The sequence below is a fragment of the Notechis scutatus genome, chromosome 3 (assembly GCF_049901735.1).
Source record: "Notechis scutatus isolate UNSWTSFEM ecotype Mainland chromosome 3, rNotScu1.2, whole genome shotgun sequence".
Lineage (NCBI taxonomy): Eukaryota > Metazoa > Chordata > Lepidosauria > Squamata > Elapidae > Notechis > Notechis scutatus.
The window spans coordinates 21914463-21934032 of record NC_142011.1 but is presented as its reverse complement, the minus strand read 5'-3'; the positions used below and the strand labels follow the sequence as shown (position 1 = coordinate 21934032).

Sequence of the window (19570 nt, the reverse complement as noted above, 5' to 3'; positions counted from 1 at the left end):
TCCATGTTTCCAGTGTTTTTCTCCCAGCTTGGAACTGAACCCAATGGATATTTCTCCCACCATGCTGTTGATGTTGCAGATAAATGCCTCTTTCCTAACACAACAAGAATTTAGAATTGTATGCCATCTGTATGCTTATTTTTAGAAGGCCATTGCATCAACTGGCAACTTGCATATGGAGATGAGCCCTCACAGATGAAATATCCACAAAAAAATTGCCATGCTATTTCAGACAATATGTTGGTCAGCAGACTCTGTTCTTTGCTTAAACCATAGGCCACTGTGGGATTTGATTGACACAGCCAATGTGGGAATAACTTTAGACAGCAGGATAATTTGGATTTTTAGAGTGCTTTTAGTTAATTAAGTTCAATAAGTTTTTTTAAAGCACTGTTTATAGTACTTTTATATTTTATCTACTTATTTGGTATTGTTGTAATGTATAATGTCCTTAACAATATTTAACAACATTGTCTTGAAAAGGCAATTAAAAAGCATTAGAAATAAAAATAAAGCAATTCACAGGATGATTTCCAGTGCTTACCTTTAAAGAATAAAAGAAAACTTTTATTGGGAACTGAAGTTCAGATTGGTTTAGAAGTAAATAATTTCTTTTTTAAAAAATCACCATAATATTCACTGATCACCTTGATTATGAGCTATCAGTTTGGTGCTAAGTTTTAGCAATCAAATAGAGATATTATCTCCAAGAGGATGTCTCCAACTTGGTCCTTTAAGTCTTACAATAGTGCACCCATCACTACTATAATTGGATCCATAGAATAAACAGAAGACGAGAATTGGAATGGACTTTGGAGGTCTTCTACTCCAATCCCCTGCTCAAGCTGGAGAACCTATACCATTCCAGGCAACTGGCCAATCTCTTCTTAAAAACCTCCAGTGATGGAGCATTGACAACTTCTGGAGGTAAGTCATCCCACTGGTTAATTGTTCTTACTGTCAGGAAATTTTTCTACCTTGGTTCTCTCCATCCATCTTGCTGTTGAACATTCTCTTTCTCTCCTCTTTTTTATCACTAATCATAAGAGAAAGGAAAGCAAGATTGCTTGCAGATGAGTAGTACTTTCTTTCATAAGTCAAGTGTAGAAGTGTATGAACTTTTTTCAGTTTTAACACATTCTTCCAGAAAGGAAAATAAGTGAAAAAAGAAATATTGCAAGCAAATAAGAGGCTGTCTCAGCTTCCTATAAGTTCTATGAATGAATCAAGGCCATTGCTCTGGAGAAGTTTACTTGGCACTAATACATATAACTTAGAAGAACAGGATAAAAAATGTCTATGTAAATAATAATATATTTAAAATTATATTCCAGAAGTGCAAATAGCGTACTTCTGGGTTTAGATTTAAACATTATACTGGGAACTATGGTAGCATCGTCTGATTGAAATTGGGATCTTCCTGGTGCATCCATTCAATTTAGTTCAATGTAATTATAAATATGATCGATGGTTCTTCCTCTGCACTTTACTGGGATGGGGTGGGGGAGATAGATTAGGGAAAATTAATGAAAAAATAAGTTTCTTGCTGTCAAGTAGTACTTTTTTTATAAAAAGAATGGAACCTCCACATTTTATAAAAAGAATGGAACCTCCTTTGTTGCTGTATTATGATGCTAAGCAACAAAAGACAACTTCAACTTCCTCACAAGCATCCTGGACACATCTGGACACTTTTGGATACAAAACACTAGATTTAGTTTATTATAGCAAGGCAATTGTTATGCTTTAAAGTTTGTGTATAGCTGAGGAATGTCTTCTGATTTGAATTCCTGTCAACAAATCAAGTCAAATAAAAAAGATCACAGATACTTCCACTAAGTTCAGCGATATTTTTTGACAATTAGTTGTTTTCTCTATGCTAATAACATCCACATGGATGTAACAATACAACAGCAACCACAATGGTTTGCATTCAGGATTTAGCCATCCTTAAAGTTAACTCACTGAAAACAATGAGACTTAAATATACAGCACAACACTATTTATATTCACAGATAATCAGTACAATGGAACTAACTCCCAGGTAGGTAGACCTGACAACCTTCTCTGTGTCAGTACTCTTAAGTTGTTGTGGCCCACCAGCAGCTGACAGAGTTGACAGCAGAGTCAGACAGCAAGGAGGTTGGGGAAGAACCTAGGCCAGTCCTAGAGGCTAAGGAAGGCTCAGACGAGGGCTCTGCATCAGAGGCAGAGATGGGGCCAGGGCAGGCTGGCAGTTATCAGCTGCCTTCAGACTTGGAGAGCAGTGAGGTGGGGGAGCTTCTGGAATTGGTTCTACTATCATCCCAGTGCCAAAGAAACCCTCCATCAAGGAAATGAATGACTACAGACCATTTGCTCTAACATCTGTAGTTATGAAAATCTTTGAAAGGCTTGTGCTGTCCCACCTGAAAACCATCACAGATCCACGGTTAGATCCCATGCAGTTTGCATACTGAGCAAATAGATCAACAGATGATGCTGTTAACATGGCTCTGCATTACATCCTACAGCACCTTGAATCTCCCAATACCTATGCAAGGGTCCTCTTTGTAGACTTCAGTTCAGCATTCAATACCATCATTCCGGACACTCTTCTAAGTAAATTAAACCAACTAGCGGTACCTGAACACACTTGTAAGTGGATCATAAGCTTCCTAACAGACAGGAAGCAGCAGGTGAAGCTAGAATCACATCCAATACCTGTACAATCAGCACAGGGCCCCCCTCAAGGCTGTGTGCTTTCTCCACTTCTCTTCTCCCTATATACCAATGACTGCATCTCAAATGATCCATCTATTAAAATACTGAAGTTTGCTGATGTCACAACAGTGATTGGTCTCATTTGAGACAACGATGAATCCGCATACAGACAGGAGGTTATACAACTTGCCTCGTGGTGTAACCGGAACAATTTGGAACTGAACACACTCAAAACCATAGAAATGGTGGTAAATTTTAGAAGAAACCCACCCATACTACCACCTCTTACAATACTAGACAACACCATATCAACAGTAGAGACCTTCAAATTTCTAGGTTCTATTATATCACATGATCTAAAATGGACACCTGACATCAAAAACATCATCAAAAAAGCACAACAAAGAATGTTCTTTCTGCAACAACTCAGGAAACTAAAACTGCCCAAGGAGCTGCTGATCCAGTTCCACAGAGGAATGATTGAGTCTATCATCTGCACCTCTATAACTGTCTGGTTTGGTTCTGCAACCCAACAGGACAGATACAGACTTCAGAGCGTAATTAGAACTGCAGAAAAAACAATTACTATCCACCTGCCTTCAATCGAGGGCCTGTATACTGCACGAGTCAAAAAGAGGGCTGTGAAAATATTTACAGACCCCTCACATCCCGGACATAAACTGTTTCAACTCCTACCCTCAAAATGACTCTATAGAGCACTGCACACCAGAACAACTAGGCACAAGGACAGTTTTTTCCCAAATGCCATCACTCTGCTAAACAAATAATTCCCTCAACCCTGTTCAACTATTACAAAGTCTGCACTACTATAACTGTTAAATCTTGTCATCATTCCTTATCACCCCTCCCCTCCCACTTGTGACTGTATGACTGGAACTTTGTCACTTGTATCCTTACGATTTATATTGACTGTTTCCTAGTATGATTGATTGCTTATTGTACCTTATGACTATCATTAAGTGTCATACCTTATGTTTCTCGACTCCTTACGAATTTATCTTTTCTTTTATGTATTTGCATTTGGAGCATTTGCACCAAGACAAATTCCTTGTGTGTCCAATCACACTTGGCCAATAAAATATTCTATTTTATTCTATTCCCAGCCTGCGCATGCACAGAGCTGCCAAAAGGAAGGAACAATTAAGAACTCAGGGTTGACGTGCAATAAATTTACATTCATTTAATAAAAGAGGTTTTGCTGGGACTCAGAGTGTTTTTTTGGAGAAGCCTAGGACAGAACATTAGTCATGATAACTGTGAATCATGAGATTTGAAGTCAAAGATATCTGGAAGGCAGTCCAATCTTGGAGAAGAATATGATGATGATGATGATGATGATGATGATGATGATGATGATGATGATGATGATGATGATGATGATGATAGGAACAGAGACTTACCTAAGTTCTGCTGATTTTATGGATTGATACTAAAGACCTTTATGAGAGCTTAAAAGAGCTTAAAGACCTGGTTCTGACAGTTGACTTGGAGCTCCAATGGAGAACCACCACAGTGGAGGTGGTTGATAAATGAATAACAGACCCAACCTCCCTCCAGCTCATCTTACTCCCTTTGTCCCCTTCTTTTAGTTAGAGTTGATAATTTGTATTTTGATAGTATTTTATTCCTGCAATATTCATGTTTTGTATAATTTTATCCTTTTTTAGCATTGTAAGCCGTTCGGAGTTACCCTGTGGTAAGACAGGCATCCAACAAATTTAATGAATAAATTAATGAATAAATTTGTCAAAAATATCTAATGAATGGGACACTTGGACAGCACAGTTTTCGTTCGGTTGGCCATATGTCATATTTGGAGATATTTTCTGCACATCAGATAAACTAATAACATCATGAGCATTTTGCTTCCCTTGAAATTCCACTTGCTCCTTTACTTAAGCTATCTGGAGCATTTGTTCTATACATATTTTTATCTGATGAATTGTCCCTATGATCATTCTACACTAGTCTCTAGAGTGAAGCTTGATTATTCAATGTATTATTCTGTATCAGATACCCTTTGGATCCACTAAACTTCTACAGTGGATTTTTTTTCCAGTGTTTACTGAGAAAAGGAACTCCATGCTGGCACTGACACTTGAATCCAGATGTTTTGTTTGGACTTAATACTCCATTTTTCTTTCTGTTTGATCAGGATGTTGCTTGTTTCCTTAGAATTCAAACAGATGTAACTACTCTGGAAAAAAGAAAGCCTTAAGCATTTTCACCTTGTTCATTGCCATATACATTTTCTTCATCTCAACATCATAATAGCCTGAAGTCTGCCAGCATTTCCATTTCATGGCTCAAAAAAAAAAAAAAAATCAAGTGACAAAATTCATTCTTGGTTTCTGAAGCCAGAACCGATCAGAAAGCTTTTATCCTCATTTCCTCATATCTGCCTTCCAAATAATTTTGGCTCCCTTTAAAGGCTGCAAAATATCCCCATTTAAAATAAAGGCAGTCTTTCAGATTACATGAACAGAAGAACAAGCTGGGTCTTGAATAGATTTCCCATTACCCAAACTTTTAAAAAGTGATACTAGAAACATTATACATTTAGCTAAAAATGTAAAGAATGGAAATATTAGAACAGCTTTGTGTGAACAGACAGTGGAAAGAGAATGTTTGAAAATATCAGATCTACACATGTTCAAAGAAGTTTTTTCCTGGCAAACTTAACTGTGAAATTCAGTTTATGCAAATGTAAGATTTGGAAGGAGGAGAGGAGGAAGATTAATAGTGAGGGAAGGGGAAGAACTTGGAAAAGCATTACTTGAGAGGAATAAATAAAATTTAGTTTTAAATAGGCTGTGCGAGTGGGAATTCTAGGCATTGTAGTGTTGAGGTATGTAAAGGTTTCTGGACACCAAGTAACATGGTTAAGATCAGGGGTGGGATATGACAGGGTTAACAACCAGTTCGGGATTTACGAGCTTCCCTACATGCTGTGAGCCGCGCCTCTAAATCGTCATCAGCATGTTGTCTTGCAGAGACGCAGCCTTTGAAGCAGCCCTCTTTTCCTGCTTTTTTAACTGCAGCTGTGCCTCGTTCAGCAGCTGAAGTTGAAAAATCAGGAAATAAAGATCAGGTAACAGCCCAGGTGGGTGGGGGGGCAAAAACATCAGCAGATATAGAACCGGTTAGAACTGCTCTTCAGAGCTACAGGTTCTACAGAGGTGGACAGAACCGGTAGAAACCCACCCCTGGTTAAGATAAGTATGGTATTTGAAGGTAGATTCCAAAAGACATAGAGAGTTGAGGTAGGTATGACCAGGTGTGTCCTACTAGAGGCAGACAAAAATACCCTGGTCATTCATATTCAACTAATGGTTTGTAATCTAAAAGAGATTATCCAAAAAGAGAAAGGAAGAAAAATGTAAGTGGAACAAGATGGAAGAGATATGAGAGGGGAGAAACACAGATGTTAATGTTAACTAAGATTTTTTTAAAATAAATGATGTTATCCTGTATCAAAGCTCCATAAAGCCAAAGTGTGCCTATGCAAAATCTGCAGGCACTAATATGCTCCCAATAATGTCACACAGAGTAACCGAGTTGTAGGTCACCTAGTCCAACCCCCTATTCAAGCAGACCCCTCTACACCATTTCTGACAGATGGCAATCCAGTCTCTTCTTGAAAGCTTCCAGTGATGAAGCTCCCACAACTTCTGAAGGCAAGCTGTTCCAAAGGTTGATTGTTCTCACTGTCAGAAAATTTATCCTTATTTCCAGGCTGAATCTCTCCTTGTTCAGTTTCCATCCATTATTCCTGTTCTGGCCTTCAGGTGCTTTGGAAAATAGCTTGACCCCCTTCTCTCTGTAGCAGCCTCTCAAATATTGGAATGCTGCTATCATGGTCCTTCTGTTCATTAGACTAGCCATGCCCAGTTCCTGCAATTGTTCATCATATGTTTTAGCCCCCAGTCCCCTAATCATCTTGGTTGCTCTTCTCTGCACTTTTTCCAGAGTCTCAACATCTTTTTTATAGTCTGGTGACCAAAACTGGATGCAGTACTCTTGGTATTCTCCCAGGATCTCTATCTGAGAAGACTTTAAAAAAGATTTGTCACTTTAAAAATGAATAGGGAAGTAGCATTTAGAAAATAGAAGAAGGGAAAAAGAAAAGTGTTCTTTTTACTTTCCTCAGCTTCTTCTGTTTTTCCATGTACTGAAATATTGGGCCATAGGAAAATGTTTACCATACAGAAGTCAGCTAAGGAACATCTAGGATTGCCAAAAGAAGATCTATCCTGTTACCTTTATTTTCATTTCATCTATTGTACACGTGTACCTAATAGCCTTCAAAAGTAGGTTATAGAAGGTTGCAATACCTATCCAACTTACTTTGATGTTGGAAGCTAATTAGGTTCAGACCTGGTACATACCTGAATAGGATATCACTATGAAATTCCAGCTGTAATTTACCGGTAGATGGGAAGTGAAGCAATATTCCAGAATAAGGCAATACCTAATAAGCATCAGCAAAAAATGAGCTTTGTGGAATTGTATCCTTTTGTGTCCTGTCTTATCAAGAATCTTTTTAATAAATTATGCTAATATTCACTCTCTTTCCTCCTATTGCATGCTACAAAAATGAATCTTTACCAGCCTAAAAGCTAAATAATCTTTGAGGATGAATTTAAATTTATTTTAGACACAATCTACATCGACTTCTGTAAAGCCTTTGATTCAGTGGTACACAACAAACTACTCCTAAAACTAAAATCTTATGATATCTCTGGACACCTGCATAACTGGATAGCAGCATTCCTGTCAAACAGACAACAAATGGTCAAAATTGGGAGCATCCTATCAAATTCTGTACCTGTCAACAGTAGTGTCCCCCAAGGCAGTGTTCTAGGACCAACTCTCTTCATACACTACATAAATGACCTCTGAGATCATATTAAGAGCAACTGCATTTTCTTCGCTGATGATGTAAAGCTATTCAACACCAAAGAAAATAATACTACCCTCCAAAAATACCTCGACTATGTATCAGAATGGTCAAACAAATGGCAACTTCAAATCTCAACAAATAAATGCTCTGTCTTACATATTGGCAAAAAAAATCAGAAAATAAAATACAAGCTGAATAGTCAAGACCTTGTTGATGATCCAAACTTTGTCAAGGATCTTGGAATACTCATCTCTAATGACCTAAGTGCTAGAGCCCACTGTAACTACATAGCCAAAAGGGCATTAAGAATTGTTAACCTAATCCTACGTAGCTTTTTCTCTGGTAATATCACACTACTAACTAGAGCATACAAAACATTTGCTAGACCTATACTTGAATACAGCTCATCAGTCTGGAACCCACATCACGTATCTGATATTAACACAGTTGATAAAGTCCACAAATATTTCACAAGAAGAGTTCTCCGCTCCTCTACTCATTGCAGAATACCTTATGCCACCAGACTTGAAACTCTAGACCTAGAAAACCTAGAACTATGCCACCTTCCGTCCGATCTAAATATAGTATATAAAATCATACATTGCAATGTCCTACCTGTCAATGAATACTTTAGCTTCAGCCATAACAATACAAGAGCACACAATAGATACAAACTCAAAGTTAACCACATCAAACTTGATTGCAGGAAATACGAGTTCAGCAACAGAGTGGTCAATGTCTGGAATACTCTATCTGACTCTGTGATTTCTTCCCCAAACCCCAAAAACTTTAACCTTAAACTGTCTACTATTGACCTCACCCCTTTCCTAAGAGGCCTGTAGGGCATGCATAAGTGCACCAATCATGCCTACCATCCCTGTCCTATTGTTTCTTTTTTTATTTTTCTTATACGTATCCATTTCATGTATTCATAACTATGTTTATACTTATACCTGTTATCTTGTAAGCAATTGACAAATCAAATAAATAAACAAACAAACAAACTAATTAATTAATTAATAAACAATGGTGTCTTTGTAGCAGAAAGCAGCCAATCCAACGTTCTCCAAGTGTTTGGATCTCAGCTTTGATTCAGTTCAAACTGTTAGTTTCATCTGAATTGTTCTAGTTTGAAAATTTGAATTAATACAGGAAATATGACTTTTGTGACTTCCAAATCATCACATCAGTTAGAACACACAGACCCCTCACATCCCGGACATAAACTGTTTCAACTCCTTCCCTCAAAACGACGTTATAGAGCACTGCACATCAGAACAATTAGACACAAGGACAGTTTTTTCCTGAAAGCCATCATTCTGCTAAACAAATAATTCCCTCAACACTGTTCAACTATTTATAAAGTCTGCACTACTATTACTGTTAATCTTCTCATCACTCCTTATCACCCATCCCCTCCCACTTGTGATTGTAGGACTGTAACTTTGTCGCTTGTATCCTTACGATTTATATTGATTTGTTTCCTAGTATGATTTGATTGTTGATTGTACCCTATGACTATCATTAAGTGTTGTACATTATGATTCTTGATTCTTAACGAACTTACCTTTTCTTTTATGTATACTGAGAGTATTTACAGCAAGACATATTCTTTGTGTGTCCAATCATACTTGGCCAATAAAGTATTCTATTCTATTCTATTCTATTCTATTCTATTCTATTCTATTCTATTCTATTCTATTCTATTCTATTCTATTCTATTCTATTCTATTCTACTCTACTCTACTCTACTCTATTCTATTCTGGTCTAGTCCTATCTAGTCTACTCTAGTCTACTCTACTCTACTCTAATTCTCATTCTAATTCTATTCTATTCTATTCTATTCTATTCTATTCTATTCTATTCTAATTCTAATTCTAATTCTAATTCTAATTCTAATTCTAATTCTAATTCTAATTCTAATTCTAATTCTAATTCTAATTCTATTCTATTCTACTCTACTCTACTCTACTCTACTCTACTCTATTCTAACACAGAACATAGAATAATAGAGTTGGAAGGGACCTTGGAGGTCTTCTAATCCAACCCCCTGCTCAAGCAGGAGACTCTATACCATTTCAGACAAATGATTGTCCAATTTCTTTTTGAAAGCCTCCAGTGATGGAGCATCCACAACGGATCTCTTTAATTCAACTTTCCAGTTGAATTAAAGACAAGGGACAAGCCTTGCCTTTTTTAATATTGCTAATTACATAAAAAGTGCAACCTTAGATGTTAAAAAATGTCTAAGGAAGAACCCAAAAGTACCTTAAACTGTACTTCTTTTACTTGGGGGAATATGACTAGCTTACTTAGCTGCAAAACTACAGCACAATAGCTCTCAGTTCTCTCAGTACTGAGACGAGCAGAAATGTATAATTGTACAAAAGCTAGCACAATGCATTAGGCTCCATATGTGCCAAAAATAATACTTTCATTTTATTTCAAATAAACTTACGAGTTGACTTATTCCAAAATAGTGCTACGTTCCTGTTAAAATCCCCTGACTGAAGAAGATAACAACAATTTTGGACAGAAGTGCAGATTCTTTCTTCATCCTCCCAAGTGGAAAACTCCAGATAAGAGAATCGCTTTGATTTTATTCAAAAATGTTTCTTCCCCTCTCACATGCATTTATGGGCTGTGGGGGAGACATTCCTCTCCAGGCATTGCAAGATAATTTAATTGCCATTTCCTCCTGGGGTTTATAAATTAGGCCATAAGAGCTGAGGCTTTAAATACACAGAAAGTGCCTACGAATCCAGCTGGAATATGACCTATTATCCTAGCAGTGTGGCCAAATGTGCTTTAGAGAGTTCACAAAAACATGTGAAACCAACTTTTCTGAAATTAAGCCAGTAGAAATCCCCTTTTATCTATGTGATATTCTTGATCAGAAACCTTGAAAGTGAAAGTAGATATTTCCAGATAGAGGTTTATAATGGCTAATTTTACTTTTATTCCTCCTTCCTTCAAGAGATGTAGACCAATACCCATTACAGAAGTATGATGTTTTACTACAAAAATAATGAGGGGTATTCATTCCTCAGATATAGTGTTCAGATTGGACATCCCTAGGAAACCATTACATATAAATAAGCATTTCCCAAAATTCCTCAGCCAGCTGGGGAATTATGGGAGTTGAAGTCCACACATCTTCAAGTGGCCAAGGTTGGGAAATACTGAGCTAAGTGGAAACATTCATAGGTATACAAAGTCTTCCTGGTGCCAAAATTGCCCTACAAGAATGAAAACTGTTTCTTCACTTACCTCATCAATTCAGCTACCCAGTGCTGTTTACCTGCTAAAATGATTTATGAACAGAATACCTGAACAGGGCTACTTTTTTTTCTATCCATTTCTTTTATCTGACAAAGCAGGCTCTCCCCTTAGACATGTTATGCCATAATAAATGGATGCCTTTTGATGACTAACACATTTTTAAATCTGAAAATACTTAGTAATCCTCATTTAAGCAAAACCTCCCCCACAACTATCCCCCACTAACCAGATACTTCAGCACAAAGGCTATTTGGCCCTGCTTTCATTGACCTCTGCCTTAGTGTAAACAATATGATTAATCAATGTAATGATGACTACATGCTTTTTGTTAGGTTATGTTTAGTTGGATCATGCTTTTCATATGTATGACCAATTCAGCCTGAGAAATAACAACTGCTTTGCAATCAACAGAACTCCAGTTCAACCAAGGGCTAGGATTTGATCTTTATGTTCAATGGAACAACATGCAATGACCCCAATGGTTTGCTCATCTCAGCTATGTGATTTCCACCTAGTGACTTGGAGCACTGCCCAATGAATCTTAATCTCTCAACCCTTTCAAATCTGTTTGGATATCAGGATGCTATGAACATGGAAGAAGAAGAAGAAGAGCTACAGTCTAGACAACCATGATACAAAAAATGTATCTCAACCCACAGAATGAAAAGAAGGCATGAGAAGCATCTCAGAAGGGACCTACCTACTCTAGTTTTATAGGAAGTAAAAGTAAAGGAAGGGAGAAGCACTTTCAGACCTGCACGTTTTAGTTACTGTAATCTTACAATAAAGGTAGTTTTATCACTCATGGTTGGTGTCAATGAACATCATCCAGGTAGAATATCTAGAAGTTCAGTCATAGCAACAGGACTTTTCTTTCTTTCTTTTTTGGCTTGAAATGTTTCACTGCTTAAGTCTGAAGAAACTACTTGGATCATCAGCGAAACATTTCAAACAAAGAAACAAAAATAAGTCCAGTTGCCAGGGCTTATATTCCAGATAACTTACGGTTGATGCTTCTTCTGGACAAGCTGAACACATTTGTACATGTGGAGAGAGAGACAGAAAGACAGACAGAGAGAGAGGGAGGGAGGGAGAGGGAGGGAGAGAGGGAGAGAGGGGGGAGAGAGAGAGAGAATATCAACCAATCAGCGCTTGTCTATCAGCAAATAACTTTGTACTTTATTCTGTATCCATCAGATAGAACCTCAACATCCACCCCTTCCTTATTTACAAAAATAAAAAAGAATCAATTGCTAGTGTTTCCTCATGTTCTTGACCAACCAACACAGCAGCCGTCCATTCTGCACCTGTTCTGCATTTGTACTCACTCCTTTGATGAATCAGGCCATCACTCTGCTCTAGAGCAATCCCTACAGCTAATAGAAGGGATTCCAGCCAGTGAGAGTTCTTTCAAGGATGGGATATTAATGTTCTGAAACAGTCTTTGTTGCCTTGAAATGGTATTTTCTGTCCATAGATTCAGTGTCATTGGCTTGCAGATACCCTAAAATGGCTCACTGCTGCAAGACCACTGTTATAAAACCTATGAACCCTGGGTCTTAGGGCTGCTTCCTTGATCTGGAAGAGGTTCTATTATTTCTTCTCCCAGATAAAATGTCAAGAGTAGGTTATTTCTGAAGTGGATTTCCTCTGTTTTTAATATTTCCAAAGTCCTCAGAATTATTACTTGATTCTACTGACAAGGGTCATTTCCTCACTATCTTCCAGAGTTATCCAGCTATTTTTATTTTGTGCCAAAATAAAAATAACAAGGCAGCTTTTATATCACTCCAGTGATGGCTGGGTGATGATGCTCCAAAGAGCATTGTAAGTCATTAGTGGGGAAATTGCCAGGACAGAAACAGTGTTCCTTCTGCTCTGTGTCAACATTATTATTTTTTCATATGAATTACAATCACATCACAGTTATCTTAGCATCACTGCTGAATTCTGACTTTCAGTATCTGCCTGAGAAAACTGTACTTTGCATATAGGAAGAACACAGTTTGTCTGTGGGACAGTTGCATATATCATGCTTTCCAACAGTTTAAATAAAGATGTGCTTAGATTGCACCCTATCTCCTATTAAGAATACTCTGTGACCCTTATCCCTCCATTAGTACACATCTTGAAAGTTCATTTGAGCCGCAGGGAAGGCAACTGGTTAGCCTTGAGACCTTCTTCTGGGACTATTATATCCCACATCATTGAGCAGCCAAATTTCAGCAAAACAATTTCCAAAAATTGGTGGCATGATTTCCTGGTATTTAGAGGTAGCAGATATTCAAAACTATATCATCAAGCCTAAAATGGGAAATAATTTTAAAACTTTCTGCAGATTCCTGCCTCAAAGATATTTCTTAGTCCATTTTCTACCCACCCCAAACCAATCCGGTGCTATAGTGTAACTTATTTATTGCAAAGATAGACTAAATAGATCATTCTTCTTTTTACAAAGGAAGCTTAGGAGACACTCAGCAGAGAGTGAGAATTAAATTCTGTAACCTCAACATCTATGGCCCTGCTATTTTCTTTTTACAATATCAGTACAATATCATTTCCTTTACAATGTTTTTCCTTCACATGAAAAACATCATAGTTATTTTGCAATACCTAATATACCAATTAATTAAGCATCATGTAAATTAAGAAATTAACCCTCAAGGTTAAACATTAAAATTTGGGTCAATATTTGATGCCCAGTCTAGATTCAGCAAACAATACTGATTCTCTTACAAAGATCTAATAACAATAATGTCCTACTATGAGGGTTTATTATGGTGACTGAGAGTCTACATTAAGAGCCGTGATGGCGCAGTGGTTAGAATGCGGTACTGCAGGCTACTTTTGCTGGCTGCCAGCAATTTGGCAGTTCAGGTCTCACGGGCTCAAGGTTGACTCAGCCTTCCATCCTTCCGAGGCTGGTAAAATGAGGACGCAGATTTCGGGGGCAATAGGCTGACTCTGTAAATCACGTAGAGACGGCTGTAAAGATTGTGAAGTCTAAGTGCTATTATTGCCATATCAGGGATTCTATCTTAAGGCTTCAGACCTCGTATGAACTTGAGCAGAGTATCTCCTGTCTTACTACAGTAATTCCCTTTTTCCAGGCTTCAGCACAAGCTGGGAAAGAAAGATGATGATGCTTTAAGCAATCCAATTCAATTTTTAAAGCAGCAATACATTTCTTTTTGAGAAGAAAATCTTTCAAAACTCTTGTGCCAAAGCCTGGGGTAAAAAAAGGGGGGGCTGCTCTAATGAATAGCAAAGAAATGGGGTGATATATTCAGGTGAGGTCCAAAGCTCATATTCTGCATTATTTCCAAAGCATCCACAACTTTACTATGTGAAGAATGCCAAACAGCCAAAAAAAAAAAAATAGTAATAGTGTATAATTATTATTATATAATTGTAACTCTGGCTGGTTAACTATGTTGCTTAGCAAGCAAATGAAAATGCAGGAATGTGGGTTGCAAAGGTATTTTGTAAAAAGTAACTCAATTAGACGAATATTTCTCAACCTTGGAAACTTTAAAATGCATGGATGGACTTCAGCTGCCAGAATTCCCCAGCCAGCATGCTTGTCCGGAGAATTCTGAGAGTTGAAGTCTTAACTTCACATTACAATAACACATCTTAATGTTGCTAAGGTTGAGAAACACTGGGCTAGACTGAGTTCTTGGATACAAGATAGGCAGCAAATAAATTTTGAGTTAGATTATGTTGTTAAGTATGAGATGGACAGCAAATAAATTTGATAGATGATTGATGGAAGATTGACAATGGATGGATGGATGGATGGATGGATGGATGGATGCTGGGTGGGCAGACAGGCAGGCAGGCAGGCAGACCAGAATTTCTATCAAGAGTGAGAGCAAAGGCTCATAGAAGAGGGAACAAATCCATTTAAAATCAACCACAAGAGGTCCCTTCCAGTTCTATGATTCCTATGATTGTAGTTTCAAACAGTAGGAGTTTCAAACAGTAGGAGTTTCAAACAGTAGGAGCTGGTGCTGTTTCTTCTCTTTGGTGGTATCTCAGATAGAATGTCAAAATACTGAATGCCCAAAATTTGGGAGGGTATGTGAAGAATATAGCTGGTTCCATCTGGAGATTTTCCTTCAACTGTCCTCATAACATTTGTAATAGAAAAACATGGATGTTTCTCAAATCATTTCAATCTAATAGCTCTACTCCCTTTCAGCAGGAACCATCTAACCTCCCTCTCCCCCTCCAGATCATTCCAGATGGAGGAAAAAAGTATAGCAAACCCATAGGGAAAAAATGGGATAACATGATAATAAAAATTGCCAGGTACAGTTTGCCCAAATCTTTCTATGTTCCCAGAGGGCTAAGTATATATTCAATTACTCACTGCTCATTTAATTACTTTTAATTAAGCTGAAAAGGTATAAACAGGAGCTGATTCTTAGAAAGGAAAATTACCACTGTGTAGGTAAGTGATAGCCCTGGGAACACTTACGTTCTTCTTATGTTTTGCAGGGATACAATTGCTGCATTGCATTCTCCTTGCAATACACTTCATACAACACTAGACAATCAACTACATTACCATGAAAAATTGAAAGCGATTCTGTGCCACCTTAAGGTTCTTTGCATGCCTAAGCACATAACATACACTCAAAGACCTGAGCAGAGCATATTGTCTACATTTTGCTGTGTTTGAGCAAAAGAGTGTCAGATGACTACATAACTATAATTATGAAAATGCTAGAAACCAGGAGATATTGAGTTCTAGTTCCATCTTAGACACAAAGCCAGCGACATGATCTTGGGTCAATCACTCTCTCTCTCTCTCTCAGCTCTAGGAAGCAAGCAATGGCAAACCACTTCTGAAATCTTGCCAGGAAAATTGCAAGGCACTTGGCCATGCAGTTGCTACTAGACACCACTTTTTTGAAGGTGTTTTTTTTTTTTTTTTTAAAAAAAGGCAAAATGTTCTAATTGAACAGATGATCAGTTCTCAGACTCAGCTACCTTTCCCTCTGGCTTTTGCAAACTTTTTCTGAAGGTATCATTGACCACTTTCCTGTTACATAATTTGTCTGATCCAGATCCTCATTTCTTTCATGTAACCAGCAGTTGGCAAGTTCTCTTCTTCCTTCCTAGATGGAGCCAATAAGATTTTGACATCATCTAAAAGGATGCAGGTGACCCACCTACTAGTCAGTGGGGCATTTCAAAATAGTTTACCACCAGTTCGGTGGGCGTGGCTTGGTGGACACGCTTTGTGCACGCACACACACTTGCACACACACACAGAGGCTTGTTCTGACCCAACCCCTTTTCCAATAAGACAAACAACCAAAGGGAACAGAAACCTTTTAATGAGCCTTACAAATCCCCGGTTAAAAGGCTGCTGCAAACTAATTACTTTGATAAGCACAAACCTTGCCAAAACTGTATGAGACTGCCAAGAATCACAGATAAGAACTATTTCACAACACAAGAGTCTTCAAATACCAACTTAAAAATACTGTAATATCCATGAGGCTGAGTTTCAAAACGTCTTTGCTTCCTGCAAAGAAGGTTCGCTTCACAGCTGGCTTTTATCTTCTTGAAGGAAGGACTATTACCTTGCAGCCTTACTCCCGAGTCACCTGTGCTGTTGCAGCTGCTCTTTCCTGCGAGTAAACCTGTGTGCATAGATTCCTTGGGAACCTCCTCATCGCTGCTGCCAGCCCTCACAATCTCTGAAGGCAGCAGTCCAGTCCCTAATGGTCCTGGCCCCTCACCTGAGTCCTCACTCTCCTCAGCTGTCCACACCTGCTGCTGGCTAACCACAAGTCTTTCCGACTCTCCTCCTGTGCTTCAAAAGCAAGGAATAAAAGTCAGTATGAGAGCCCAGGCGGGTGGCCCAACAGCAGAGCGGGTGGTCCTCAGAGAGAACCGGTTCAGTCTCTGCTGATCTTTGGCACTACTGGTACACCAGAACCAGGCCAAACCGGTAGAATAGCACCACTGCTGCTAGTGTAAATACAGATTGCTTTTTCAGAGTTGGGGAACCATTTGTTTAAATATTGTTTCTTGTCTGCCAAGGAATCTGGGTGCATAGATTTTATACAATCAAAAATCTGAGACACCTCAATGTCTGGCTTATTTTGTATTTATCTTCATACAAATTTCTTTTTTAGATGTATATCATCCTATTTTCTTCTATAACTTCCATGCAGTTGACTCTCTCCCTCCAATTCTCTTAAAGTACAACCCCCTGAGAGAGATGTTTTGTGAAAGTGCTATTAATAAGTGAACTTCCATGCCTAAAGAGGGGTTGACTATGGACCCATTCTAACAATTGTATCATTATATCACATTGGAGTTGGAGTTAAAGAAAACTAGAACAACCCGTGAGTCATTCTTTCAGGGATATTTCCTTACCTAAGCTGAGAAACAGAATGACTGCTAGCAGGCAAAACAGCAATGAGAGAGGGAGCAATTTCCAAATTTTCTGACCACTTCCCAGTTGATTTTTATTGTTGGAAGCTGGAAAAGAGCTTTGGAAAGCACAATTGGCTGACTATGACAACATGGTGGCGCTGAAGTAGCCACATTTTGCCAAATTTCAATACCATTGGAATAATGGGTCTCAGATTTTCTTAACACATACTTTAAGTTAGCCCATTTGAGGTATGTTGAATCAAAAGTGGTTGCCCAATGATGTTGAAGGTGACAAACAGGAGAATTTTTGTAGTATATAGATAGGTTCTTAGCTCATCTATTCTATAGTTACTGTTGGGGAAAAAATAATAGGGAGGCCATCAACCTGGGGCTGAGAAATACATGTTATCCATGCCGTCCCAATCATTTTTCACCTCCCTTATTTCAAGGTTTCTTGCATGATCCAATGGTATAACTAAATAATTATAAGCCATGGACTTAATTGTCTAATGCAGGGATCTTCAAACTTGACTGCTTTAATACTTGTAGACTTCAACTCCCAGAATTCTTCCTCCAGTCATGTTAGCTCAGGAATTCTGGGAGTTAAAGTCCACAAGTCTTAAACTTGCCAAGTTTGAAGACCCTTGGTCTAATGGGAGATGAGTTTTAGACAGTTATAAGTCTTACCAGGGATTAGGAACCATTTTCTCCTAGAAATAATGTTTTAAAGTAAGCCTCTGTGGAGGAGGAGGAGGAGGAGGAGGAGGAGGAGGAGGAGGAGGAGGAGGAGGAGGAGGAGGAGGAGGAGGGAGGACTACATAAATACTATCATTCCTTCTGTTCATTTGTTTCTCATCTAGGATGACGAAGAGGAAAAAGGAAAAAAATGGTTCTGCTTCACTGTAGTTGGCATTAGGCAATGCCTACTCACATACAGTATATATCTTTTATTCCCTTTGTATACATACCATGTGTAGCCATATTGTACACACTCAGATTCTCAGATCAATCAGTAATTGTATTTTATTGTTTGGCCCCTCACTTTGCCTCCAGAATTTTTGAAAAAAAAAATTGATTAGTAAAAAAGAAGCATATTTTCAGGCATTTATCTCCAAGGTATGATGACTGCAGAAGGAATCACAACTAGACTATGTTGATAGTGGAAAGAGCCCAAAGCCCAAAACTAGCCTTAGGCATTTAACTATTCCAAGCAAAAAAAGATAAAAAAAACATTTTTGTACAATCCCATTCTGTCCTGTGGGAGGAAAACCCAGGACAAAGTATGCATATTTAGCTTCATATAAGAGAGCCTTGGAAAGTTATGATGCCTGCTTAATCTGCTTGTTTACAAGATCATAAGCCAAGCACAGAAATCAGCATTCCAGGACGCAATGGTAGTCCTGCAAACACTGCATGAAATTCCAAAATCATTTCTATTGTGTATGTGCAAATGTTTCCCCCCTCCCCACTCAAAACCTTGTTATGTCCTGATGAAGGGTTGCCCTATCTGAACAGCATAAATCCAATCAGTAGATGGCAGCAAAGAGAAATTCTCACTCTGCTTTCATCTAGTGCTCCTCTGGATTTATTTATTTTTTTTACAGTTTATATTAGCCTCTCTTGCCAACATCATATGCAATTCTCAATCTGAGAAGAGTAGAGAGTGCTGGAAAAACCAATGCAGGTAGTCCTCAATGTACAACAGTTCATTTAGTGACCATTTGAAGTTACATGAAAAAAGTGCCTATATATGACTATTTTTCACACTTATGACCTTTGCACCATCTCCATGGTCACATGATTTGCATTTGGATGCTTGACAGCTGGTTCATATTTATGATTATTGCAGAGTCCCTGGGTCATGTGATCACCTTTTGCAACCTTCCGACAGGCAAAGCCAATGGGGAAGCCAAATTCACTTAACAACCATATTACCGTATTAATTTAACAACCACGGTGATTCACTTAACAAATGTGGCAAGAAAAGTCATAAAATGGGTAAAACTCAGTGAACATTGTTTTTATTTAGCAACATAAATTCTGAGCTTAATTATGGTCATAGATTGAGGACTATCTGTATTGTCTTTTTCAGATACCAAGTCTAAGGCTAGGGACGAAGGTGGGATAAAGAAATTCTTTTGTTCTTATACTTACAATTGATTTGCCAGGTGTATTTCCCTTTTTGTATGCAAATTCCAGTGGTAGAAGTGATATTGGGATTGAGAAAATCCCAGGAGAAATCCTAGATGTGCAGCCTATCA

General features: G+C 38.1%; 1 long non-coding RNA gene across 2 annotated transcripts in view; it reads right to left on the bottom strand.

Moving 5' to 3' along the window:
- LOC148131098 (uncharacterized) overlaps positions 1-11966 on the bottom strand; it is a 31843-nt gene extending 19877 nt beyond the window's left edge. Inside the window, exon 1 of one of the 2 annotated variants that reach the window (XR_015748444.1) lies at positions 10899-11966. This is a non-coding gene — a long non-coding RNA (uncharacterized LOC148131098). The remainder of the gene's footprint in view (positions 1-10898) is intronic. The other variant, XR_015748445.1, reaches the window with a different exon arrangement.
- Positions 11967-19570: the final 7604 nt, after the last annotated feature.